General features: G+C 39.6%; 1 protein-coding gene across 1 annotated transcript in view; it reads right to left on the bottom strand.

Moving 5' to 3' along the window:
* The window catches only part of SLC7A11 (solute carrier family 7 member 11), a 99,387-nt gene that overhangs the window by 24,394 nt on the left and 47,573 nt on the right, over positions 1-27,420 (bottom strand). The gene's annotated exons all lie outside the window — the stretch shown is intronic.

Here is a 27,420-nt window from a genome sequence, read left to right as displayed (position 1 = left end):
AGTGTATCATTAAAAACAAAAGTGAAGATATGCACTAAATATTTACAGCAGCACTTTTTTTGTGGTAGTGAATGAAAAGACAACAGGAGAGAAAAGAAGGGAAGGGGAAAGAAAAGGGGATGAGAAGCCAGGAGGAGAGGAGAGATTAAAACTAGGAAAAAATGGTGCCGATCAATTGAGGAATGGCTGAATGTAATGGTATATTATGATTTCATAAGAAATGAGTGTGAGAGAACTTATGAAAGAACTGATACATAAGGAAAAAAATAGAACAAGGTGAAAAATTAAGACAATACCTACAATAGTGTTAACAGTAGCAGTATGAGAAGATAGTCTGACTCAGATTAATTACGATGAATTGGTCCCAAGGAGCAGGTGATGAAAAAAATACCCCATCTCTCAGTAGTAAGGCAGAGGAGTATGGGTATAGAATGTTGCAAATGTTGTTAGACTGTGACTGTTAAATATTTTGTGCCCGTTTATTCAACTGTTTTTCTTTATTACAAGCAGTGGGGAAGGTTATATTAAAAAAATCATTCTGACATTAAAAAAAGCATCAATACCATTTTAAAATAATTTAAAATATAGCTGACACCAATTTTGCGCACAAGTAGAACAGCCCAGAAGAATTCACAGTGATGTCTGCACCCCCATTGCTGCAGGTTCAGTAGGTCCAAGGTCCCAAGGTCCCAGGTAAGTTATGAAGCTGCAGCTGAGAATCCCATTCATTCACAGGTAGCCTGCTGTTAAATGCAGAGGCTGGCGAGTGCTGACCTAATGTAGCATCAAGAGGTACACAGAACACAGGTAATGTTGTATCTTCATTCAATATGCTGAAAAAGCCAGGAAGTTGCTGACCCTCGTAATTTGATGCCATGTTCCCTATCCACATTCTTCGCTTAACATAATCACCTCCTCAGACTTTTTTTTCCAGTTCACAAAACTTGGACCTTTATCTCCCCGCACAAAGGCTGCCTGTTTTGTAACCATGGTGCTTTTCAACCCCAAAGAACCTTGATACTGTTGGATGCTTCTAATGTAGACCTCAGTATAATTTCCTCCAAGATGAAAACTCAGTTCCAGACAAGAAGAAAAGACACTGTGTGCTTGGCCACTGACCTCTAGAACCTCCCTGGGTTCAGCACTCAGAATCGCTGACCATTATGTTTAGCAGTCATCACATTGCCCTCTGACAGCAGCAAGATTAAAACAAAACAAACAAAAAACTAGCTAGTCAGCAATGACTGTTCATTATACAACTGAAGCCTGGAGCCATACCTAGAGCCAAGCAAACTAGAGCCTTGTTCTAGGGTATCACAATATAGAGGGTACCAACAAGACAATCATAAGACAGGGTGAAAAGTGCATGGTGTCCTGGTATACTTTCTCCCAGAAGATGCACATCACAGAAGCTCCTTCCTAGTCGGACCCTGCCCTTCCCCACCTAGGATGGTGGTGGCCATAATAAAAATGGGCTACTGGTGTCTCTTTCCTTCTCTCTTCCACATGTAGGGACCCTTGCGGTGACTGTAAGAAATTTCATCATTTCATCTTTCCTAATAGACAAAATTTCCCAAGATGCCCCAAATCTTTAAACTTAACAAGAGATATTGGCCTCCAAATTCTGACTCTCCTAACATAAAAGTTGCTGATGATGCCCTCTCACGCTTTGAAAAGTTTCCTATGGATTTTTTCATACCACTTAATGTACTGCTGCTTATATGACTGCCAAGAAACACAAGTAAATAGAAGAAAGTATTGTTTCAACAAAGGGGTGAGTGGCATAAAACAGCTTTACAGTCAACTGTGATTCCCTACGACCCATACAGAAAATAAAGTAAGGCAAGTATATAGACAGTTCCTTCCAACCAACCAACCAATGAATCCATCAAGGAGCACTTATTCAATGCCTACTTGTGCCAGAGCCCTAGGGATTCAAAAAAAGACAAAAATTAGACTCAGCCCTCAAAGAGTTTACATTCTAATGGGAGGGATGAAATGACATGTAAATAAATGGGTACATTATATAGATGGAAGTTGACTTAGAGTAGGTTCTAGAAGCTGGGAGAACTAGGAAAGGTGAACTCAGTGAACTTTTTCTCTTTTCTGCTTAGGCATTCTATGCTATTATCTCTTCATTTGTAAAAAAGTATTCTCAGGAGGCATAAAAAGGTATTTAAATGAATCATGAATCCTTTTGAAGTCATCCAATGCTTTACTGTTCTATGTAGATGACCCTGTATTCTTGAAGGCTATGTCAGTGAAGTACAAGCTCTGACAAGTAATACTAAGCTGGACAGGTTTTAAATATAAGCCTGGTTATGGTTTTACTTTGTTGAAGAACAATCCAAGCTAATTTGGGAGAAGAGCATTACTGGGCTTACTACAAAGTGATGAATTCTTTGGCCGCTGTAACAAAGCAATCATGAAGGATTTGCAGCCGTCATTGTGGGAGGGTGTGCCCCTACAATGAAAGCACGCATCTTTTAAGTAGCTAAGTACAGTGAATTGATTCTTAGATATAGAGGTAGGACCAATGCATCCACATTGGGTGCTAATGGAAAGTAAGAGTGATAGAGAAATTAGAGCTGCGGACCTCCTAATGTGGCACCATGCCTGTTTATCCAATAATACCAGCCAAGTCAGCACTATCTGCCAGCCATCCTTCTGTTTCCTTCCCTTGTCAAGAGATAAGGATCTTTTTCATCCTGTCTTACTATCTAGTCATGAGACTAGAGCAGAACTCAACTCCAGGGAATAACTCACTTTCCTTCTACCTAACTTGTCAATGACTTTGGGTCCCCCGAAGTTAGTGCTTATAATTCTGAACATAGGTATTCTTATTCATAACCCTGGTGGTTCTGTATCAGTTTTAAAGCTCTTTACCAAGGTAAGGTCATCCTATAAACTACCCTTTTTCTGGTTTGTTAGAAATTCTGTTAGTGAGAAAAAAATATTTTTATGATGGACCATGAGGATGCAACTACTTTTACTCACTTGATTAAAAGTCATTTCATTATGTTTTGTGATGCTTGGAATATACAACTTTTTAATGAAATTAACTGAAAAGCTGTGGAAAACTATTAAACCCCAGATACTACGAAAGATGACAATGGTCTCAAAGCATCATTGGTCTCCAATTCCCTCCCACATCAAGAACGTATAATCCACTTCTTACGGAAAGATGATGCCAGTACATATCTTACAACAAAAAAAAGTAACAATATGTAACAAAACATTCACAGCAGCACGTCTGTGAAGGGCGGGGGGAGAGGAGGAAGAAGACAGAAAAGAGAAACCTGAGACAAAATGGTGCTCATTAATTGGGGAATTCTTGAATCAATTGGAGTTTAAGAAGCGTGCTAGTTAGAAAAGATAACTGCAACCACATGCTAACTTCTCTTGGAGAAGCCAAGAGAAAGAGTGAGAAAAAGCATGGACTAAGTGGAGCCAGTATGGTCTCCTGTAAATATTCTGGACTAGGAGTACAGAAGCCTGGGTTCAAATTGTACTGTGGCCACCTTCTTAGGCAATGACCTTGACTTCTCTGGGTCTCAGTTTCATGTTTACATTTATCTGTAAACTGGGTGGTTGGATTAGATGATTTCTAAGAGTCCACCTAGGCTTATATATCTGTGTCTGTAGCTCTTGATCATAAGTTCTTTCCATTTGAATCAGGTGGAAAGGTCCAATTTCTACTTTGACGTTAACAGTCAATACTTAGGAATATAATTTTAAGCATAGCAGTTTAATTAATTAAAAGACTTTAATACTTAATACGGCTTACCTTTGCATTTCAGGACTCAAATGGGCAAGAACAGATGGGCTAGCCCATAAAATCTTGCACCAAAGGGAATGATTAGCTCAGGTTAACAACTTTAGATTAAAGGCAAATAGCTAGTAATAATAGAGGGAAATAATAAACATAGTCAAGGCAGCTTGCAATATCTAGGATTTTTTTCCCCTTTCATTCTTGATTTTGGCTTACCTTCCATAAAGATTCTATAGTCTATATTTGCTAATGTTTACACTGAGTAATTAATTTTATCTAATGAACAATTGGAGGAAAAGAGGAGGAGCTAGTACATTGTAGGTATTATGAACACCCTTAGAGATAGGAGTAGGAGCAGGGGGTGGAGGGGAGAGGGGGGGCAGGGTGTCATGACTATTTCCATCAAATTTTTCTGAGAATGCCTTTCATTCTGAGCCATGAAAACTCAAGGAGGTCCAGCTCAGCTCTCCATCACGCCACAGCCCAGGAGACTCCTTGAAGGTCAGACTAACAAGAGAGATTTGTAGGAGCTGTTGAGGGAGTACTGCCAACCCAACCCCTTTGTAATTTTTCAGAAAAATCAGTCCACACTGGGGAGCAAACCTAATTTTCCAAGGCACTGGAATCCAGAGCTTAAGCCAGAAGCCAACACTGAATCCTCCAGGGTGTACCAGAATCACTGTGGCTTCACACTATGTATCTATCATGATACAGTTATAGTAAGTGATATATAATATATATTCTATATATATTATATACACACACACACCACACACATACATACATACATATATGTATATATGTATGTATGTATGTAAAGCACATGGTGTGCTACTTTAAAATAGAGGTTTCCTTCTATATTTCAAAACTCAAATAGAAAAGAACAGATGGGCCAACCCATAGAATCTCGCATCTAGGGGAATGACTAGCACAGGTCAACAACCAAGATTAAAAGTAAATATGGCAGACCCAACATGTGGATAATGGGCAGAATCTACAAATAGGCCTAGAATCAAACAGGATTAAGAGAAAGGACTAGAATTTAACATACCACTTGTTGGATATGTTATAGTGGGGATTTCTTTGGTATAAAGGTTAGACTAGTTAGAGACTGAGATATCTTCCAGTTGTCAGATTCTATAACTGCACAATTCTGTGGTTCATGATTACCTTTGGGAAAAGTTCTTTTAGTGCCTCCATGCTTCAAGGGAAACAAAAGTGCATTTTTTTAAATGAACCAACAGTAATATTATATGACTGAGCAGCATAGAAAGTCTTTGAATAAATTGAAATAAAGATGGAAATTACAAAAGGTCAATGGAGAGGCACATGGTAGTCATGAACAGGCTGCAGTCAGCAGATGGGCTAATCCCATGGTGAGAATGAGGGATAACTGATAAATAGCTTACATGATCCATGGGTATCCTTGCTATGTCGAGAAAAAGCAAGGAAGGTCCCCAGCAATTTGTAGAAGATTTATGAGAGGATGGGTTGTGATTTGCATTGTCGGAGGGTGTACTCACATACACACGTTGTTGAAATCACAGGTCTAGACCCCCCACCCCAAACCCTAAATTATTAGTCATTATCTGTAAACAAATAATACTTTGCCGAGAGAGAGACAGAGAGAGAGAGAGAGAGAGAGAGAAAGAGAGAGAGAGAGAGAGAGAGAGAGAACCAGCCCCAAAGAGAGAACGCCAGGACAATGTTGTTGAAAGGAACAAAAACTAGGAAGAGGAAGAGTACATTTAATCAAGTCTGTTATGAACCCACCAAGGTCTATGGTTCACAGTCCAGCTTAAGAACAAGTTTTAGGGCCAAGGAAGGGTGTGATGCTGTGACCGACCTGTTCTCACTGATATGTACATTGTGGCCCCAGTTGAATTCCAGAGTCAAGCTGCTGCCCTTTATTTCTGAGTGTTCCGTGACAAGGCCATAGGACTTTTGTCTGAAATTTCAGTTACTCTGAAAACTCATCTAAGCTTTACCAATCTCCACAGAGGGAAAATTCCACAAACAAAAAGAGAGATGTAAAAAATGAACAGACACTGATTAAAAGCTGGGAAAATGAATGGGGGACATAGAGAAAGGCACAGAGATTCACAAATAGGCAAAAGAAAAGTAAATGAAGATATTGAAGAAAATGAAAATGAAAATGCCAAGCCCAGACTTAGGATATATGGACCACTAAGTTATCCCAACTATGTGTTTCAATGATCTGATCATTTCTAGTGCTTCACCCACAGCTCAAACCTTTTAGTGGAAAGACAGAGTTTTAGCAATTTTAAAAGGAGCAGAAAGACATCTGCTTTTACCCCAGCATTAGAGTAAATATGTGTAAAGTATACAAGAAAAAAACCTTAGCCATTATAATAACCTATTTCCAGCACAATTCCTATGAGCAGGCTACATTTGCTTCCATTTCATATATAGCACCCAAAAAATAAACAAAAAAAATTGTATTTCCTGCACTCATTTTTTCTTATTTTCAGACGCTCTCTCTCTCTCTCTCTCTCTCTCTCTCTCTCTCTCTCTCTCTCTCTCTCTCTCTCTCTCATATATATATCCACACTGTTTATTCTTGATGTATTGGTATTGCTACTATCTACAATTACCATAGGTAATCAATTTCCAAAAGTTATCTCCCATGGATATCATAACCATGGGTTACATCCAAAGATACTTACCCAGCCTGATGAGGTTTTTGGACAAAGCCTTTTATGGAGGAGCTAAAAGCAAATGCTTATGCTTCAATATTTCAAGGATGCATGATTGCCTCATTGGCAGCAGGGACATTCCCTCTAATAATGCCTCCTGTAACTCCTCCCACAATAATAATGTGCTTTAAGTTTTAACCCTTTCAAACATTCAAAGATACACTTCTCATCAAGTTCGGTAAACCCCCCTTTCTCCAAATTAAACCCCCTCATTTCTTTCAGCAAATAATAAATACAATAGGACCTTATACTTCTTATACAGTCGACTAAGGTCAACTATGTGACCATAAAGAGGTAGGAGCTATAAAAAATGATGTACAAAAATTTTCCTGATCTATCCCCATCCTATTCTCATCAACAATATCCTCAACAAAATCAGTGTGATAAAGAATTCATAGTGCTAAGAAAGTAGGCATGGGGATTGATAGTAGCTGATACCTTCTCACTCACCTTTCTGGGGGTGATAATGCCACAAGTGACAGTTTTCAATCTTTTACAATCTTCTATTCTTTGTGAAACCTTGAAAAAGGGTCCCTAAAGGTCTTTTAGGTTAGTCAAGCCATTAGGATGGATTTCTTCTCATTTTCTAAGGTTGGGCCCAGCCACTTTTGTCAATGCCATCTTTTTAACACATTTTGAGTGATTAGGAAACAAATATATTGTCTATCCTGTCAACAATGTATAATTTTTAAAAATCACATTTTTACGTGACCTTTTTATGAGTAAGAAGAGTAGATAAATACACTATTTGCATGAAGGCTTTTCTTTCTATTTTGTTTAATTACAATTTATCCAAATAATATTCTATTTGGCTAATCAGAAGGATGCAATCTTATGCATACTGGCCCTATGCAATGTACATACCCTCCTCCCCATGCCCACTGCTTTTCTAGACCTCATTTCTACTCAGCTTTTCTCCCATCCCTCATTAACATCTGACTGGTCTATCTAGCATATGAACTCCATTGAGCATGTCCCCTTTACCTCAGAGTATTAAAAAATAGTTAATTTTATTTCTTTCAATTCAGCAAACATTTAAGGGCCTACCATATGCAAGGCATGGATATGAATATGTTAATAATAATTACTCGCATTGATACAAAGCACTTTCCTCACAAAAACCATGCAAGGTAAATAGCACAAGTATTCTTTCTTTCTTTTCTTGGTTTTCATTTTCAATCTAGACCTGAAATTTCCTTGGCATAGGGAAATCCTGATGTGGAATCACTGAGGCACATTAAAAAATACACCAGTAAACTAATGTCTTTGAGAGTTGCCCAGTACACTATGGGTGTGGCTTGTCCATGGTCATATAGCCAAGAAAAGACAGGGGCAGAACCAGGTCATTGCATAAGATAGGCCCTTAATGTAGTGTATATTTTACCCACAATCATCACACACACCATCATCTCCAAATTTCTACCTACTGAAATCCTTTCTCAAAGCCCAGTTTGGGTATCAGTTTGAGTACCACATCTTTCATAATGGTTTCTCAGTCTTCCCACTCCCAAGGCTTCTCATATATAAATCCAGCCCTTTTTCTTAGTACTACATGCTGCTTGCATGGAAAAAGGAGACACAAGCATCAAGAAAGTTTGGTCCAACCGCAAGATTGCCTTGTATCATCTTCTCTTCACTACCACAAATATTTTTTAAAAGGTACCTGAAAAAATATGTGTAATTTTAAATTTGGTAAATAAAATCATGTGCACAAAAGTTACTCTTTAAGGGACTCCTACGATTAACGCTTTTGTTTTCTCTCCATTAGATTTTTATAACAAAAACTACATACTACATATGGAAGTGTTTAAGACTCTTTGGAAAAATGGGGCTATAAAAATACCAGGCATACTGATTATGAGTAATCCTCATGGATTCTAATTGCCCCTACTTACTCTTAGAAGAAGAGAAAAAAATAAATCAACCTTGTATTTCCTTAGAGCCTTTTAAAACTTCTTCAAACCCTAAGCCTCATAAGATTTCCTCTCTCAATTATATTTCCCAAATACCCTCTTTTTGCCTTTCAAATGTGAAGAGGTGAAGGCTTAAGGAAAGAGCTTTTTGAAAAGCAAGCACTTACGTTTTCATAAATCCTTTTGCCACCTGTAACTTGACACAGGGAGGCCTTCTCAAGTCTTTGACATTCCTGATATTCTTTTCCTTTTATCAACCTACTTTTCTTCCAAGCCATCCCTCATAAGAGACCAAGCAATAAAACCCAGGGAGGCAAGGGAACCATGTTATGACTTGGGATTGCTCTAAAATAAATAAACAAACAAACAAAATAGCCTATTTCCTGGGCAGAAAAAGAAACTCAGAAAACTTATCAAGTTCAAGTCCCTTCAAGCCAAAAGCAATTACCTAGTGATGGCTCTCCTTTTCTGCCTTCTCTTCCCTGGCCATGGGACACATCTGTGCAAACCTCCCCAAAGAAGACTTAAAATAAATAGAAAGAGGCAGTGGAGAGGAGAAAAGGGAGAGTTAAGTAAATTTTGCATGGGGAGGGTGGAAGAGGAAGAAAAAGAAATGTTTTATTCCGCCACATCCTCATGTGAATTCTGAATTATTGAATCTCGGAGAGCACCTGATTTATGAACAGGATAACACTGCCCCCAGCCAAAATCATTTTTAATAAAAAGCAAGAAAGCTTCTGAAGTTCATCTCAGATTTAATATCAAACACAGCAGCCACATATGAACATTTTCCCATAAAGCACGGAAACAGCACAGCATAAGCGGCTGGCGGCCACCAGCGGGGAGCTCCAAGGTACAAACAAACAAGGACGTCTAAGCCATGGAACAAATTCAGCCCCACAACTCTTGAGGTACCAGCCAATGATGATAGAACACGGTAGGAAATTAATGTCATCACCAGGAAAGAGGAGCAGGAACAGAGGAGGCTCATTTATACAGTAAATACATCATAGCATCCAGCTCAATGCTCTTCTCTCGCTCCTTCCACCCAAACGGCTTGGCTATTTTGTTTGAATATTTGGTTGGGGTAGAGATGGGTGTGAAGATAGGGCTTGCGAATTAAATGGTATAGTAAACTCCTACGTGGAGAAACTGGCTTAGGGAGTTGCTTAGAGAAGAGGTATCCAATGTGGGCCTCCAACACTCCCCAATACAGCCCAAACCAGATTAAAATGTAATTGAAAAATAATAAAATAAACAAAAGTACAATACAACATAGATAATGTTAATATGTGGTTTTCTAAGTCAGTATGTCTACAGGGATGCTTTAATGTCCCTTCTTTCTATTTGATTTTTACAACAGTGGAAGAGAACAATTTAAGGGATTTGTCCAGAGTCACACAGCTGGTATGCATCCAAGACAGGACTCTCCTAATTGTTCTCATTCAGTCATATCTAGCTCTTCATAATTCTGTGGACCATAGCCTGCTCACACTTCCCACGGGGTTTTCTTAGCAAGGACACTGAAGCAGTTTGCCATTCCCTTCTCCAGTGTATTAAGGCAAAGAGAGGTTAAAGTAACTTGCTCAGAATTTGAATCCAGTGAGGTCAAAATTGAACTCAGGTCTTCCTAACTCTAGGCCCAGCGATCTACCCACTATGCCACCTTTCAAGCTAACCCCTGCCCCATGCTGGATTGAAAAAAGGGACAAATTCTGATTTTTTACTGATTTGTCTTGGGTAAACTAAAAATGTGACTTTGGGATTTAATGGAGGGATAAAAAAAAGTAAAGAAATGAGATAACACAGCATTTGTAATTTTTCAAGTGAATAGCTAAACAACTGAGCACCTCATAAAGATCATAACAAGGCCAAATTTTATTTGGGAGCAGGGAGGGGGTGAATGAAAAAGACATTAGGGGAGGAACAAAGTGTCTTTCACTTTGTGTCTGCCTAGCCTTAGGTTGCTGTCCTGGCATGGTGAAAATAGAGAATTTTGGAATCATAGGATCTGGGATCAAATCCTACCCTCCTCCCTACTATCTGTGTGACCTTGGCCAAATTATTTAATCCTCTAGGCCTCATTTCTCCATCTGTGAAATCAAAGAAATTGTCACGATATCCATATTTCAATTCATTGGATGTTCTTTGTAATCCTGTGTTGTTTTATACATTTAAAATTGTTATTCTGAGAAGGTACCTATAGGTTCCACCAGACTGCCAATGCAGGGGTCCTTCACACACACACACACACACACACACACACACACACACACACACACACACACACACACACACACACAGAGAGATAAAGAACCTCTGGTGTTGTTGAAAAGAGAACTAGCTTTTGAATCCATAGAAATGTGGGTTTGAAGTCAACCTCCCTCTACGAATCTCAATTTCCTCAGCTGTAACGTTGGGATTATATTTGCTTTGCTGCCTACCTCAGGGGGTTGTAAGGAAAATAATATGAGATAATGAATATGAAATGTTTTGCAAACCTTAAAGCACAATATATAAGTATCAGCTATTTTAAACACACACACACACACACACACACACACACACACACACACACACACATCAGGAACAAGAACTATATCTTATTTCATAGCCAAATGTCCCCTGCCTGTGGTAGTAAGCATTTGCTACTCGCTGGATTTGAACATTGTGTGGTACCTCATTCTTGTGAGTTGGGGTTACATCTAAACAATTGAGAGAAGGTTTAAGCAAGTCTAGTACTGATCTGGTGGCCAAGGTAGAATTGGAATGCATGGTTCCCAATTCTCTCTAAACACAGAACACACAAAAAAAGGTTAAGCACTCCTAATGATCATTGCCATCCTTTCCAAGGTTTAAGCTACAGGCCTCTCCTTGGACTTTTTTTAAGGAAGAATGGTTTAGCATTTTTATAACCCATTTATAAATGAGAAAGGATTATTTTTTTCAGGCTTGTAAGTACCAATAAATAAATATAAATAAGTGATTCCCCACTAAATACATGCTAATTAATTTCTTTGACATTTACTTCCTAACAGAAGAGTTTGCACAATGACAAGGATCATCAAGGAGCGATTTGCTGTTGTGTGTTAGCAATGATATTTCAGCAGGCATTGAAATGATACTATTCAAGGATGAATAGAGCTGCTCTTGTAACAAGAAGTACCATGGAAACCAGAATATCATTTACCAACAAAAGGTACCCTCATTGCTGCAATTTATTATTTTTTTTAAAAGAGTGGGATGGAAGCAAAGAAGGGAAGAAGGGAAAATAACAACGGCAGGTGCCTGGAGGGACTTTAATTAGTTAAGCATTTTTAAAAGTTGGAAAGATTAAAAAATGAAACAGAGCATCTCAACAGTATTATATTATAATAAAGGAACTGATTTCATATATAAATAGCTGTTCCCCAGAGTATAGAATTGGTTAGAATCATTGAAGCAAATGAACTTGGCAGATAGGCCTGTGGCTGCAGCTCCTGAGAATGCAGATAATTCTAACACGATGTTAGATACTCCAAGTGAGCAAACTGAAGCCTCTGCTTCTCCTAGGGCATCCTGGTCTACTGTAGCATCTTCGTGGCAGGCACACTTTCTCTGACCTGGCAGGAAAATCGGGCATTGGCACTTGAATGTCATTTTCATTATAATGCAAAATTGCCAGCTTCTCCACAAAGGTTGTGGAATAGGGTTCTCTGATTAAGATGAGCAGCTGATATTTCTATTCGCTTCCAAAGCATCGTCCTGCACTCTCTCATTTAATTTTCACTGCAACCCACGGTGGGTAGTCAGAGCAGGTATGACTAGTCTCTCTTTACACATAAGGAAGTTTAACATCAGAGTTATAATTACTTGACTGTGGTTGAATAACTAATGAGTAACAGAATTGAAACTTGGACCCAGGTTTTAGAACTCATTGTTCTTCCCATCATAGCACACTCCCCTTTTGAGATTTTCATCTATCTGTTAGATATGCATTGCTAATTTAAATAAATTGTAAGTATATCAGAGAGAGGAAGTCATGTATAGTAGACAGAGGGCCAGCCCTGGACACCAGGTGACCTAGGTTCAAGTTGCCAGTCTACACTGGAGGAAAGGTAAAATCAGGGGTAGGAACCAAATAAAATCATATTGCATATAACAGCAACTATCTTTCAAGATTTCAAAGTCACTGTAATGTATTAGGTCAGGGCAGAGTGTATCTGCCTTTATCTTTAGGCCAAACACTATGTTTTGCGCCCAGAAAGCTCTCAATATTTAACTGAACAGAAACTTCCTAGAATACTATATATGTAGGCAGATGGAAGAGATTGCGAAGTCTCTCCTGACCACATGGAATGACCTCCAAGTTGGTCTGGGGTAACAAATCCCTTATACCACTGAATTTTTTGAAATGTTGGATTCCAAACTCTCTCAGTGGATTTTTTAAATGTTTGGATTCTGAAATCAACAGGCGCTCATCATGAACTCCTGGGGATTCAGGGTATAAGGGAATATTGCTGGGATGGATAATCCCCAATTATAAAAGAATTGAAAATTTTGCAAGCCTATAACCCATCTTAGTTATAAAACTTTGGACCTAAAGGGACCTTAAAGGGATCTCAATTTTCTGCATCTGAGATGTAGAAGCTGTGGCTCGGAGAAGTACAATAAGTTGCCCAAAGGTCACACAGTTATTAAATGCGGAATGTAAAGGGAGAGCTAGGACTATTTCCTTTTTGTCTTTCCATCCCCAGGGCCTCAGAGTTCCTGGTAAATAATAGGCTCTTAATAAATACTCGTTGAATTGAACTGTATTGAATTCAAAGCATTGTTATGATCTCAAGGTTTTATTTCCTCTTTTTTCCCCCCAGGAGAGTGTGGCATCATGGTAAACAAAACACAGCTCTACTTTCAGGGCTATGTGCTTGGCTAAAATTGCTACCTGACAATCTGGACTTCAGCCATATTTAAAGGGAAGGAATAGGATTAGTTGGTTGGGAGAAACACTAGAATATGATGGCAGGTTTCCTGGTATCACTTGGTGTGCCCTAGACAACAGCAGGCAAACAGGAAAAAATCAAAATGAAATGAGGTGGGACCAGGTAGGGGATTTATCATCAGTGTCACCATGGGACATCAGAAAGGGTTGCCTTTTAGAGAACTTGAAACTCTACTTGATTCTATCCGTAGGGTGTATTATCAATTGCCTATTTCCCAACTCTCCTCCTCTAAAGGGGAGCCCTTCTCCTCAGCCATGGTTTCACTTGGTGGCTTGGCATATCAACACTGGCTCAGAGAATACAGACTCTAGATTATTTCTGCTCTGACCTTTCTTTCTCTTTCTGCCTTTTCTCTCAGCATTTGCTATCTGATCCCTTGGCCTTGGAAAGAATGGAAGAGAAAAACTAACAAATACATTTCAAAACACCTTTAACCTCCATTTCACAAAATCTCAGTCAACTCAACTCAGTTTGGTAGCTGGGAATTCCAGCTTGGTGGCTGAGAATCAGGCTTGTCATTTTTTGGTCCCTAATAAAGCTTAATTATTGATTCTCATGTCAACAAATAAAATTGTTTTTTTTTGGTATTTTTTTCTTTTTTGGATTTTGGTCTTTTGTTTATCAATTTGTTTGTTTTTAATAATATTAATAAGAAATCAGTGTAATGTCTTGGAAAGATGGACAAGGAATCCAGAAACCTGGGTTCTAGTCCTGGCTCTGCTACAAACCTTTAATGTGATTTTAGGCAACTCAATTATCCAGTTTGGACCTCAGTTTACTCATTTGTAAAAATAAGTACATTGGACCTTTAAGATCCTTTGTGGCTCACAAATCTTGTCAAGTAAGGAATATTCAAGTGTACTCTCAAAAGAGAAACCAGAGCAATTTTTGAGAGTGGATTTAAACAATCCATACAGGAATAATTTTTAAGATAGCTGGCATTTATATAATGCTTTAAGAATAGAAATACACTTTACCAATGTTATATATGTATATAGACATGTCTATATTTCTATCCATATATATACATATATATACGGACATGTATATGTATAGACATATATGTACATATATGCACACACATAGAATGTGTATTACATACATTTATTATATATAATACAGATGCATATTATCTATAATGTACAAATATACATATGCACATATACATACACATATATAAACGTGTGTCTATAGATACAGATATAGACATGCACACATAGACATACACTCTGGCTCCTCATAACAACCCTGCATGCTAGGCACTATTTATTATCCCCATAGTACAGATGGGGAAACTGAGGCTGAGAGAGGTTAAGTAACTAGCTGACACAGCTAGCAAATGTCTTTGGAAGGTTCAGATCCAGGTCATCCTCGCAACCAGTCTGCCTGCTGTACCACCTAGCTGCGTCACCTAAAAGCTAAATTAAAAAAGAAAACACTTATGATAAGTGACACCTTCTAAGCAGCGAAGCTAAGTTTGTGAAACTCTGAACAAAAGGAATTTCAACAATTTAACAAAGCAACAAAGCAATTCAGTTTTAAGGTGTAAGTGATATAACTCCATCCTCAATACCTTCAATATCTTAATACCTCAATACCTCCTGGGGGGGCAGGGCAAGGGGATATGAGGAAATTGGGGGCCAGGCAGATTAAGCAATGCCCATAATTCACATGCCATAAGTGGCAGAGCTGTGATCTGAACTCAGGACCTATGAGTTCAAGTTCTGTGCCCTTTCAACTGGAACATAATGTCATGCACTTCTCCCCTTTAGTCATGCACTAAGAAAACTCCTTGAGAACAGGCACAGTTCCATTTTCTTCCTTGTATCCCCAGCTACTAGCACATGGTCGATGATTAACAAATGCCAGCTGAATTTAACTATTAAGAGGTTTTTCTTTACTTGTTCATCAACACACCACCCACCTACCCCAAAACTAGACCTGATCTTTCCAGGAGTCTCCTGTGCCACCTGCCAGGGCTTCTCACTGCCTTGTGCCCATGTCATTAGACCTTCTTCAGCCTCGAACTCATGTCCTTTTAGTGTCTTTCACTGTGACAAGTAGCTTAGTTAATAAAGTGTCAAAGGGGAAAGGGCAGAGGAAACCCTCAGTTCCTCCCACCCTAACACATGGAGCAATTATCTGTCCACATACACAAATCGTAAGAGTTTAAGGGAAAGATGTTAGGGAAGAGGAAGGGAATGGGGAAGAATGCCACGGGAAGAGACCAGCGAGAAGATAAGACTTTGTGATTATCCCCCGGAACCATGTGGTACAAGCCAGCATCCAATCCTGCATATAGAACAGACACACTCAGCTCATCAAAATACAGGGCTGAGTAAGGGATGGTCTCTTCTAATTCCAGAGTAGTAAAGAGGCTCACCCCTCCACAGCTGACTGAGGCCAAGTCCCCTGATTTATCATCACTGCAGGTCTGCAAATATACTTCTCAGTTTAGTCACTGGCAGCCCTGCATGATAAGCATCAGTATTGATCAACATATCAACTGAATCTTTGTCAGGAGTGTCTCTGTCACTTCCCTATCTGCTAAAAAAGCACTTCAAACTCCTATAATTTTCACATTAAAAGACAGACAGGAAGCAGTGGCAGAAATAGACAGAAGGCCAGGGAGGAATCTGATTGTAAAGCAGCATGGGATTGTTTTCTTAGAAAGCCAATTCAGAAATATGAGAGGTTTTAAGAAAATAGCATCCAATGGTAGAGATTACCGATTACAATGGCGAAAAAGTGGCAATGACAGATAATGCCTGTTTCCCATGACCTGGAATTACAGCCAGGGGTGTTTCATCTTTGAGAATAGTAAGGATCAGCTGAGAAGGCAAGGTACTCTAGGGATGGGGAAGGGGGCAGAGAGTTTGGTCCCCCTTTCTCTTGTATAAGCTAAATGCTTACCCCAGGCTAGTCAGCTTTGTAGTATGGACTTCATATAAACTGAATCCTGATAGTGCTTTGAGTCAGAGACTTCTCTTTAAAGGAAAAAAAATACAAATTGACATATGGCTACATGTGCTATGATAGTGTCTTAAGCTCATGCACCACAAGGTGTAATATTGTGAGTATGCCACTAGATTCAACTTCCTAAACAATGATTTAAATCCTAAAATAGACTTCAGCATCCTTTGAGCATCCAAAAACATGGCTCTCCACTATGGAGAAAGCTCTTCACTTGTTGTACCATGGACCCCTGTAACAGTCTGGGGAAGTTTGTGGACCCCTCCTCAGAATAACATTTTTAAATACAAAAAGGTAGTGTATTACATTAAAGTACTGGAATCCAAAGGAAACTAATTGTATTGGAATACAGTTATTAAAGCATTTTTTTTAAATCCCCAGACCCCAGGTTAGTGACCTCTGGCTTCAGAGTTTGGTCTTGCATTAATGGATGTGCATAGAGCTACTTCAGTTTGCCTACAAATCCCTGCTTGGGTTCCAGGACTGCTCAGCAGGGCAGCCTGAACTCTGATTGGATGGGCAACAGATGAGATGTAAAGGATGGTTGGAGGAGAGAAGAAAGAAATGGGTCAGGGGGGAAAAGCAAAAAGAAGGGAGGCAACAGAAGAAAAGAGGGAAGAGGAGAAGAGAGGGTGGGAAGTGAAGGGAAGGGAAGAGAGGAGACTAACAGAGGCATCAAAGATCATCTCCTGGGCTGCAACAGTCAAGAGTTGGTAGGAGACTTCCCTGTAGCCCAGGAAGAAGTAGAAAGTAGCTTATGTAGTGGAGAGAGTGGGAGACAAGGTGTCATAAAGATCTGTATTCAAATCTCCCTCTGCCACTTACCAGCTAGCTGTCTCAGGCAAGCCACTGACCTTTCTGACCTTCAGGGTATTCTATATGCCTCACCTAAGTAAGTCCTACAGAGAGGAATCTATGTTGATGTACTGAGTTCCTATAACAAAAATCTCCAGGTCCTCTTCAGATTCACTTACTTTCGAGAGGAAGCAACAAGGTCTCTCTACAATGCAACATTCCCTCCTTATAGGTAATTCAGACTTTACTGGAGAGATATTTTACCTTCCTAGAATTGAGTCTAGAGTATTTATCCAATGGCTAAGTCTGTACCAAACATTCCTTTACCACTCCCTACATTACAGTTTGAGGCAATTAATCCAGAATGGACAGTGAGGATCACTGAGTTCACACAAACCATGTTCTTGTGACCCTATCTTATGATTCTAGGCCAAAAAGAACAGGGAGCAGAGACAAGTGGATTTACAACCTTCAGTCTCTGGAGATTTGAAAGGTGGTAGTTTAGGAAACAGATGATGTGAATTTTTGCTAATGTTTTAATGTTTTGTTATTCATCTTGCCTTCTGCTAGACTAAATTTCCTTTAATTTCTTATAATGTGTTTTACATTGTGGTCTTGGGGGTAATTTCAGAGAAAATGGAGGCTCATGCCTATGGATCTGGTACATAATTGTAATGGCAAGCAAAGTGGGACTTTTTGCTGTTTTTTCTTTTGGAGTGCTTCTCAGCACTAAGGCAATCAAGTGCCTTTGATTGAGTCTTTGAATCAAGAGTCTTTGATGACCTGCTTAAGTCACAAGAAATCCTAAGTCACATGAGTTTGAGTCACATGATTGTGATGCCTTCTGACCCTGAAGAAGCAAGTATGTATACCTGGAAGTTAGCATTTTACTTTGGGGCTCACTCATTGGAAAAACGTTCCTGTGATTTCGCCAGACAATACTCCGGGTAGCCGTTAAGGAGCCCCACCCCCCCAGCTTTGAAAACCCAGATATTGGTGGGTCTCTCTCTGGTAATTATGTATGTATTGCTATGGACAATTAGAAGCCCTGTCTGCTGATTTGTGTTATTTGCTCTGTTTATGTAATTTCTGCTTGCGTTTTCTCTGCAATTCAAAGTGCTATATTTTTCCCCTGAACCAAGTGAATGATATATGTATGTTTAATTAAAGTGAAATTGTAAACCCCTTAAAGTTGTTTTCCTTAGAAAAGCAGATCAAAAAACCTGTGCTAGCAGCTCTCCTGTGTGCTGGTGGTATTGGTCTTGTTATTTGCCTAGGTCAGAAAAATGGGTATTATGTCCATGAATAGCCATTGTACCTCCATTATCAGCAAGAGATGGACACCTACTCTCAAAAATTAAATAAAACAAAATAGAAAAAATACACCTACAAAGCAGATGTTGACCTATATTGATAGAGTTTCCTTAGCAGGGAGCTCCTTATTACCTTCCTAGGTCGTATTCCTATCCTGATCCTTTCATTTAAAAAAAAAAGACTGGCAAAATCTCCAAGACAGACTCTAAAAAAGATTGACTACATAGAACTTATGTTTTTTTTCCTTTGCAAACAGTTTACAATAAAATCTGAGTGGAAAATAAATCAGTCACCCAGATGGATACCGTGTTTACCAAGTTTCATAAAGGAATTTCTTGGTAAGATATTGAATCCTAAAAATAAATGACTCAGTGAAAATGCAAACAGACCATTAATTCCAATAGCCAGATCAGCCAACAAGGTGATGGCATGGGTGTGGGCAAGCAAATGTTAGGTTCAAAAGGAAAAATGCTCCACCAGGAAATGTAATCTGATTAGAAGGAGTGAGTAAATTAGAACTATAAGGACTTCTGAGACTTTTAAAGCAAGTGCCTTTACACCATGCATGTTTTAATAACTACAATAAGTTTATAAGAGTTTTTCGACTAACCAATGCCATATATTTAAAAAAAAAAAACCTGCTCCTAAAAGACTGACTTTTATTCCACAGATGATGAAAAATTCTAATCTTTAAAAAATACAAGCCAAGCATCTTTGGGTAGAGACATGCATTAATTTCAAAGTACCTTTATACTTTCTCATTTGGCATATTTTATTGCTCACACCCCAGTCTGGATGATAAAAACTTCCTAATAATAAGAAATTTCCAAAAGTGGAGAAGGCTGCTGGGGTACCTAGTGGATCCCCTATTATCTGAGGTCCTGAAGCAAAAACCAGATGATCACTTGTTTGGAAGTATTTCTGACTGGATACTTCTTCAGGAATGGTTTAGACAGACGGCCTCTGAGTCCTTTCAAACTATTAAAGTCTGTGATTCTGTGATGACTGAACAAAAGCATTAGCCCCATATACAGATGTAGAAGTGGATAGAGAGTTGTTGGCCTTGGAGCACAGAATGCCTGTGTTCATGTCTGATTTACTGTGTGAATCTAGAATAATCACTCTTAACCTCTCTGTGTCTTCTAACAACTTTTTAAGACTACAAGTGACTCTGAATTGCATTACTAGAGGAAGTTATTCACTGGAAATTCCCTAAATCAGTGAAGTAATAATAGTTAGCATTTTATGTAATGACATATGGTTAGCAAAGCATTTTACAGATGTCAATCAATTAATCCAATCAAAAAATAAGAAAGCATCTACTATATGTCAAGCACCATGCTAAGCCCTTTGATCACATTTGGTCCTCACAATAACCTTGTAACATAGGTGCTATTAGCCCTCTATTACAGATGAGCAAACTGAGAGCCCTGGAGCTTAAGTGACTTCTCCACCTGGGGCTGGATTTGAACTCAGGTCTTCCTGACCCCAAGTCTGATGCTTAATCTTGTAGAATGAGACATAGTAAGGTTGAATGGTTGTGAAAGTCATTAAGTATCTAGGATCAAACAGCTTGCTAGTGACTGAGTGGGGAAGAAAATCCTGATCTGCTATTCTTAGCCCACTGCTCCTCCTGTCACTAAGAGGGAATATACCCTATAAGTAGAACTACAACTGAAAGAAAACTGCTCAGCTCCCTTTATCTTGGTTATTTATATTAGGAATTACTTTGGAACACATGTTGACCATAATTCACAATATGCTCAGAATTCCAGAATTACTGGAATAGTTGACTGCATCATAAATCCAATATGGCTGGCTAAAATTGGCAAACCATTTCAGAGTCTGGTTGGGCTCACTGCAGATGTGCCTAGAAACATGTTTTCTCTAATAATAATGAAAAACACAGGGCACTGATCCTAATACAGACACCCTCGATCAGAACTAAGTTTGAATGCATGACCTAGCAGTTAGCCTTGGGCTGGATCCCCCAGTAGGGTAGAGACATTCAGAATGGCTCATACTTTGGATGTATTCATACATCAGGAGTATGAGCATAACTCTTTATTCTTCTAATCCAGGACCCCTAGAAGAGTATGAGAGTGACTGTCACTTCTTAATCCCCCCACCCAAGGCAAAAATAAACAATAAGGAAAATGGGTGAAGGTGACAGAAGTCTCCAGAATCAAGATTGGAAGGAGGGAGAAGAGAGGAGAGAGGATCTGAGTGTTCCACTGTCTACTAACTAGGCGGTGAAAGGTAATTTCTATCCAGGTCAGGAGGTATTGAGTCTCCCAGCTCTGATCTGAACTCTCCAATTGTCCCCTAAGTTTGTCCTCCTAGGAAACACCCTGGGACAGCCACTCCACCCCACTTATGTAACTAAACTATTCATACCACTCATATACTTACCATGAGAACAAGGTAAATACATTTAGATGATGGGAGACGAAATCAAAATAATAAGGTGAGAGTTTGCAAATTGATTCAAGGAAGTTATTATCAGTTTCTTGTCCCTTTGTTTTGTTTTGTTTTCTGAGTTTAGAAAAATAAACTTTTTTTGTCTAAAAAATACATTTCTTAAGTTATACATGCAATGGTGTATAGAAATCTATCTTACCCTACAGGAAAATTGAAGGGAAGGGGATAAGGGGGTGGTGGGGTGGAAAGAGGGGTGGTGATAGAAGGGTGGGCAGGTTTGGAGAAAGGGTAATCAGAATGCACACCATCTTGGGGTGGGGGGAGAGGAGGGATGGAGAGAAAATTTGGAACTCAAAATCTAGCAGAAGTGAATGTTGAAAACTAAAAATAAGTTGATTCATTAATTAAAAAAATACATTTCTTAACAATTTCATCTCCTTCCCAGCAGAATGTAGACTCTATCTTGGTTTTCATCTTATCTTACCCTAGACAAGGCCTTTGCATCACTTGCTGGACATTTCTAAACCATGACCTCTGCATATCCTCCCTCTCTAGCTTTCATTTATGTATTATCTCCCTCTGTTAGAATGTAAGCTTACTGGGGACAGCAACTATGTTGCTTGCTTGTATCCCTAGTACGTACAACAGTGCCCAGCACATAGCAAGAGCTTAGTAAATGCTTTATCAGCAGCAGCCCTTTATTATATTCATTGCTTTGCAACTACTTTGCGTCTTAAAGTATTTTTTAAAAGAGCCGAATTTGAAGATTTGCCGTGAAGGAGACATTGTCACTGTCCATAAAGTGTATGTGAGGACCAGAGAACCTAGAATAAAAACTTCAATAAAATTGAAATTGAAATTTGAAAAAAAAAACTAAAATGAAATAGAATATTCAAAGTATTATTCTTCAAACTACTTTATATATATGTATCTGAAAAACTTTAATTTTTTTTTCAGGCCAAATAGCTTCTGGAAAGCATTTGAAGGATTAATACCTGTTCTTTTTGATTACCATATGATAAAATATTATAATATAATCCTATAATTTCTGCACCACTTGTTTGACATTTCAGCCTTACATGAACAAACTGTCTTTGAGCCAAATGTATTTTTTATGCATATGGGAAGCTGAGAAATGCAAGAGGAATTCTGATCCCAAGGTACATCAACCACATGTTCCATTAGGCAGAGACTCTAAGTCTGAACACAGGCAAGGAACTGTAGATGAGGTGACCTTGCTTCCTACAGACAGAGGCCTTTCTCCTGTGCCCTTGGATCCAATCCTTTGCCTCTTGGTGGTACATTGGCGACATTATTCCCTCTCTCTCTCTGCAAAAGACACTTTTGTGCTTCATTAGGAGAAAAGCAGATAAGTAGATGGCACTCTAGTTAACTCTCAGTTATCCAAGAAAAGCTTAGTTACAGTGGTCTTTATGCCTATGTAGATAAGAGGTAGATAAGGTAGATAAGAGGCCAGCCTTGAGGTCAGGAAGACCAAGATTCAAGGGCTGCCTGTGACAAAGATGACTGTGTGCCTGAGGTGACTCACTAAAAGGACAATTTAAAGAAAAGCTGCAATCTGCATGAGTGGAGGCAGTTTCTACATCGGGAATTCTTTACACTGCTGAAATTCTTCATGGAGGGCCTCCCCCAAAACTGTATTAAAGCTAATACCTTACTAAAAACAAGATGGATTCTTGAAAAACTCTTGTTTTCCAAATTGAATTTCTCTAAGGAACCCAAAGCCTTGAATTCTAGTTCCAGCAGTACCACTTCCTGACTAAAAATCAATCAACCCCTTTTCACCTGAGTTGCCACCTGGGCTAACTGAGGTAAATGTGGGAAACAGCTCACTTGAGCTATTTGTTTCAGCCATTTTTCAGTCATGTCTGACTCTCCGTGACCCCATTTGGGGCTTTCTTAGCAAAGATGTTGGAGTAGTTTGCCATTTCCTTCTCCAGCTCATTTTACAGTTGAAGAAACTGAGGCAAACAAGGTTAAATGACTTGCCCAGGGTCACACAGCTAGTGAGTGTCTGAAGCCAGATCTTAATTCACAAAGTCAGAGTCTTCCTGACTGCAGGCCCAGCACTCTTTCCACTGTGCCACCTAACTGCCCAACTTGAGCTGCATCCCTCCCTTATTTCCCTGTCTTCTCCCCTTCCCATTGTGTTCACTCCCACCCCCTCCCCCATCCCATGCTCTTGTTAACAAACTTCTCTTCCTCTCTCATACTCCTCCCAACTCCTTGCAATTGAGCAAAACTAGGTCTTTGAAGAAGACACTTTGGAAGGTCACTAATAACCTCTTTACTGAAAAATATGATTTTTCTCAGTCCCCATTCTTCTTGTTCCCTCTGCAACATTAGACACTCCCTTTTCCTGGATATTTCCTCCTTCCTAAGGCTTTCCTTACACAGCTCTCTTATGGCTCTCCCTTTGCCCATCTGATCCACCTCAGTATCCTTTACAAGAGCATCATCCCTGTCTTACCCTTTATACATGGCTGGATCCCAGTGTTGTGCCCTGGACTCTTTTTTTCCCCTACACTGTCTCTCAGAGATCTCATCACCTCACATGTATTCAACTATGATATCTATGTTGATGACCCTTAAATTTATATAGCTAGATCATATCTATTCTTAACTTTCATCCTGGAAATGTCCAGCTCTCTGCCTGATAGACATCTCACATTCAACATGTCCAAACCTGAACTCTTTATCTTCTCCCATAAACCCTTTCCTAGCTTCCAAATTTCTTCCAAGGTTACCACCATTCTTTCAGTTACTCACATTCTCAACCTAGGAGTCAACCTTAACTCTTCCTTCTCCCTCATCTCTCCCATCCAATCAAGAGTTAAGCTTTGTCTACTTGCCTCCTCAACATCTTTCCCATCAGTCCCCTTCCCTCCATTCACACCACAACCACTTCTATTGCAACAGCCTCCTAACTGGTCTCTCCACACCTATTCTCAGCCCCCTCTAATCTATTCTCCACCCAGTTACAAAAATGATAGTTCTAAGATGAAAGAGTGAAGTTGTCACTCCTTCCCTCTAGAAGCTCCAGCAGCTCTTTTTGGCTTGAGAATAAAATAAAGCTCTTCTGCTTGGCATTTAAAGCCCCTCCCAATCTGGTTTCAGCATATATTTTTAATTTTTATCACACATTACTCCCCTTAGTGTACTCTATGCTCCAGCCAAACTGCCTTACTTGCTGTTCCCCATAAATAATATTTCATCTCCCACATGCATGTCTTTGCATAAGATGTTCTCTGTGTCTGCAAAGTTTTTCTTCTTTACCTCTGCCTCCTGAAACCTGCAATGCCTTTTAGGGCTCATTTCAAGTTCCATCTCATTTAAAGGAAATGTTCTGATTCCCCCAGTTACTACTATCTCTTTAAAGGGGGAAACACATACACAGACACACACACACATACACACAGACACACACACAAACACACCCCACTTTGTATTTACTAGTATATTTTTTGTGTGTTTATTTACCTGTGAACATAATTGTACTGTCATTTCTCTCCTGCTCGGGGTGGCAGCAGAATGCAATCTTCTAAGAATGGAGAATGTTTCAAATTTATATTGGCATTTCTGGTAGCTGACATGGTGCCTGACACATAGTAGGAACTTCACCCATGTTTGTTGATTGACTGATTAAATACCCAAGCTAACACAGATTGATTGTCCAAGGTAACAAAGCTAGTAAGTAATAGAGTCAGAATGGCAATCCAGGTCATCTGAGGATGTATGTAAAATCAATCCTAACTTATGTTTGGCCAATCCAAAGTTTTAAGTATGAGTTTCACTGAAGCTGACAGTTGAAATGTTTTAAGTTCTGTGAAAAGTGAAAATATAAAACTTTCCAGATAGTAGGATGTCACCCTGGAGTTTTTTTTTTAATTGGCGCAGATTGGTCAAATTGAAAATAATTTGTGCATTGGTGATAAATACTCGGCTGTAATGTAAGTTGGCACCTATTCAACCTGTTGGGATTCTAAAAGCAGATTTGTGTTTTAGCTTTTGTCGCCATTGTTTAAATACCATCACATAACATAAGCAAGGAAGAAGAGGAGAAATCTCCTGGTCCTTTAATGGTTTTTCAATTATTCACTACACACGTATGTGATTTTGTTGGATTTTTTTAAAACTAGGGTGACCATTTTATATGTCCCCCTAAGTAAGAATGGTATGAAAAACACTTAAGTGTTTATTATGTGTCAAGCACTATGGTGTTCCCAAACACAAAAGCAAGTTAGAGGCAAAATGACTGTTTTCACTTAACTGCAAGTAATAGGGTGTCAAAACTAGGAATCAAATGGGAAATACAGTGGGAGCGGAAGACAGGCACTAACATAAGAAGAGATACTTCTCCCTAGAAGAGTGATAGTTGTCAACTCATTCTCTTATGTGCCTCCCTTGCAACAATCCCAGGTTGTTTCTAAACCACTGCCAGCCTGGAAATCCATGCCACATGTGTAGGGTGCCTGGCATCAGTACAGGATAGAGCAGGGAACAGGCTTTGTTGACAAAAGCAGTCATTCCCCATTCCTGCACAGGAAATTTGGCCCCAACCCTCCTTAGTCCATATCTTCTCCTTCAATCTTTTTTTTTTAACCTGTGCTCTCTAGACCTCCCCTCTAATGTTATTGTTCATTTCTCCCTCTCACATTCTGTCCTCTGCTGCTCACTGAAACCTAGCCTTCACCTAAAAATATTCCATACAGACTGTGAGCCAGGTACCCAACCGATGGGGAAAAGGGAAATTGATCTGGAGATCCACAGATTACAATAACAAGAATATGGTCAAGTTGGAGTAAAGTTTAAAAGAGAGGTGGCTGTTGAGAGATGCTGAGAGAGGGAGGGTCAGAAAGTGGCATTAAGGAAAGAGTAAGCCAACTCCCTTCCCTTGCCCTCTGTGTTTGGGGTATAAGATTAAGAGCAGCCAGCCTTTGAAAGTGTGCCAAGAACTGTTAGTGTATTTAAGAGATTGCTAGGTTTCCGTGAGCACTAGTGAGGTACCAGAAACGTGATAGAGAGATATCTAGGATAAATGGAGACTTCCAGAAGGCACAACAGAAGAGTAGATAAAGGCAGCCAAGCTGAAGCAGCAAGGTACCCTGATGGGAAGAAAGAAGGCATCTACTACCTAGACAGCCAAACCACCACTGCCACCCTGAAGACCATCTCCCTTTAGAACTTAATAAGGACAGCCCAGGGTGCTGAACCTAAGTACCTGCTCCCCCCACCCTAAACCACCAGGCTTTTTTCATCCTGGACCCTACAGGCATCAGTGAGGTGAGAAATCATTGTGTACAGGGAGCCTATCTTTCTCATCACCACCAGCAACAACTTCTGACCATGTGCCACTAATAGAAAGTCTCAGAGTCCTGAGAGTAGCAGCAATGGAACACCATTCCTGCTTCTGGCCCAGCCCTCTCTGCCATGATCTAGGGAAGCAACTGCCAACAAACAGGGTAGGCAAGCCAACCAAGCCAAAGCAGGGCAGAGACAGGAGGCAGCACACACCAGCTGAATCAAACCACTACCACCACCTTAGCCCTCTCTCCTCACATCCTGATGGGGATAGCCCAAGACCTGAACCTAAACTAAGATCCCTCAGAAGAGTGATATTAAATAATGATGTTAAACAAGAGGTGTTATCAATACCTGCCTTGTCACTGCATCCTAAGGGCCATGGGATCTTTCCATCTGACTTACAGCTGAAGCCTTCCATATATACTGTCTTCCCCAACAGAATGTGAGCTGCTTGAAAACAGGGACTGGTCTGCTTTCTTTTCCAGATCTTCACTGTCAGCTTTGCAGATAGTAAGTGCTTAATCTTTTTTTTTCTTTCACTCATTCATTCATTCATTCATTCACTCATCTCTTAGCCCCCACTCTACGGCTGGCTGCTTCCCCCTCCCCCAAGCCTCCTGATACAGAGGGCCACTAGGAGGAGTTGGCATACTCTTTCTTCTCCATTGCCACTTTCTACCACATCTTATGCCACTATCACTCAGCTGTCCCCTTTCATTTATGATTTACCCCATCCTGTAAGGAGCTTTGTCATTATCATCTCCAGACTTCTACATCATTCATCCTACTCTCCCACGCGTTGTACCTGGCTCATAACCTTCTTCTCCCCAACTTATCCCAAGTCCAAACACCAGAATTCTAAATCTTCCCAATTCCTAAGTACTATGACTTCTGTATCCAGTCTACCTCATTCCCTTAAGCCTACCCTTCCCACTGCAGCTCCAGCTGCCAGAAGTCTTAGCTCCGCTGAAGCCCCAGAAAATTCTAATGCAATTTAACCTACTTGGCTGTCCTCCCTTCCCAATTATCACCAGTCCCACTGGCCCTTTGGACACCTTCTTAAACCATTTTTTTTTTCTTTTCAGATCTCATTGAGACAAGGTGTGGTGACTTTCAGGCCCTAATTAATATAAATTGGTGCCAGGCAAAGTATTAATTAAACATGACACTGAGATTATTTAAACCTGATATTAAAGTCGATTATTCCA

This window comes from Trichosurus vulpecula, chromosome 6, assembly GCF_011100635.1.
Source record: "Trichosurus vulpecula isolate mTriVul1 chromosome 6, mTriVul1.pri, whole genome shotgun sequence".
Classification (NCBI taxonomy): domain Eukaryota; kingdom Metazoa; phylum Chordata; class Mammalia; order Diprotodontia; family Phalangeridae; genus Trichosurus; species Trichosurus vulpecula.
The sequence above is the reverse complement of the archived record's forward strand: the minus strand, read 5'-3'. Positions and strand labels throughout refer to the sequence as shown.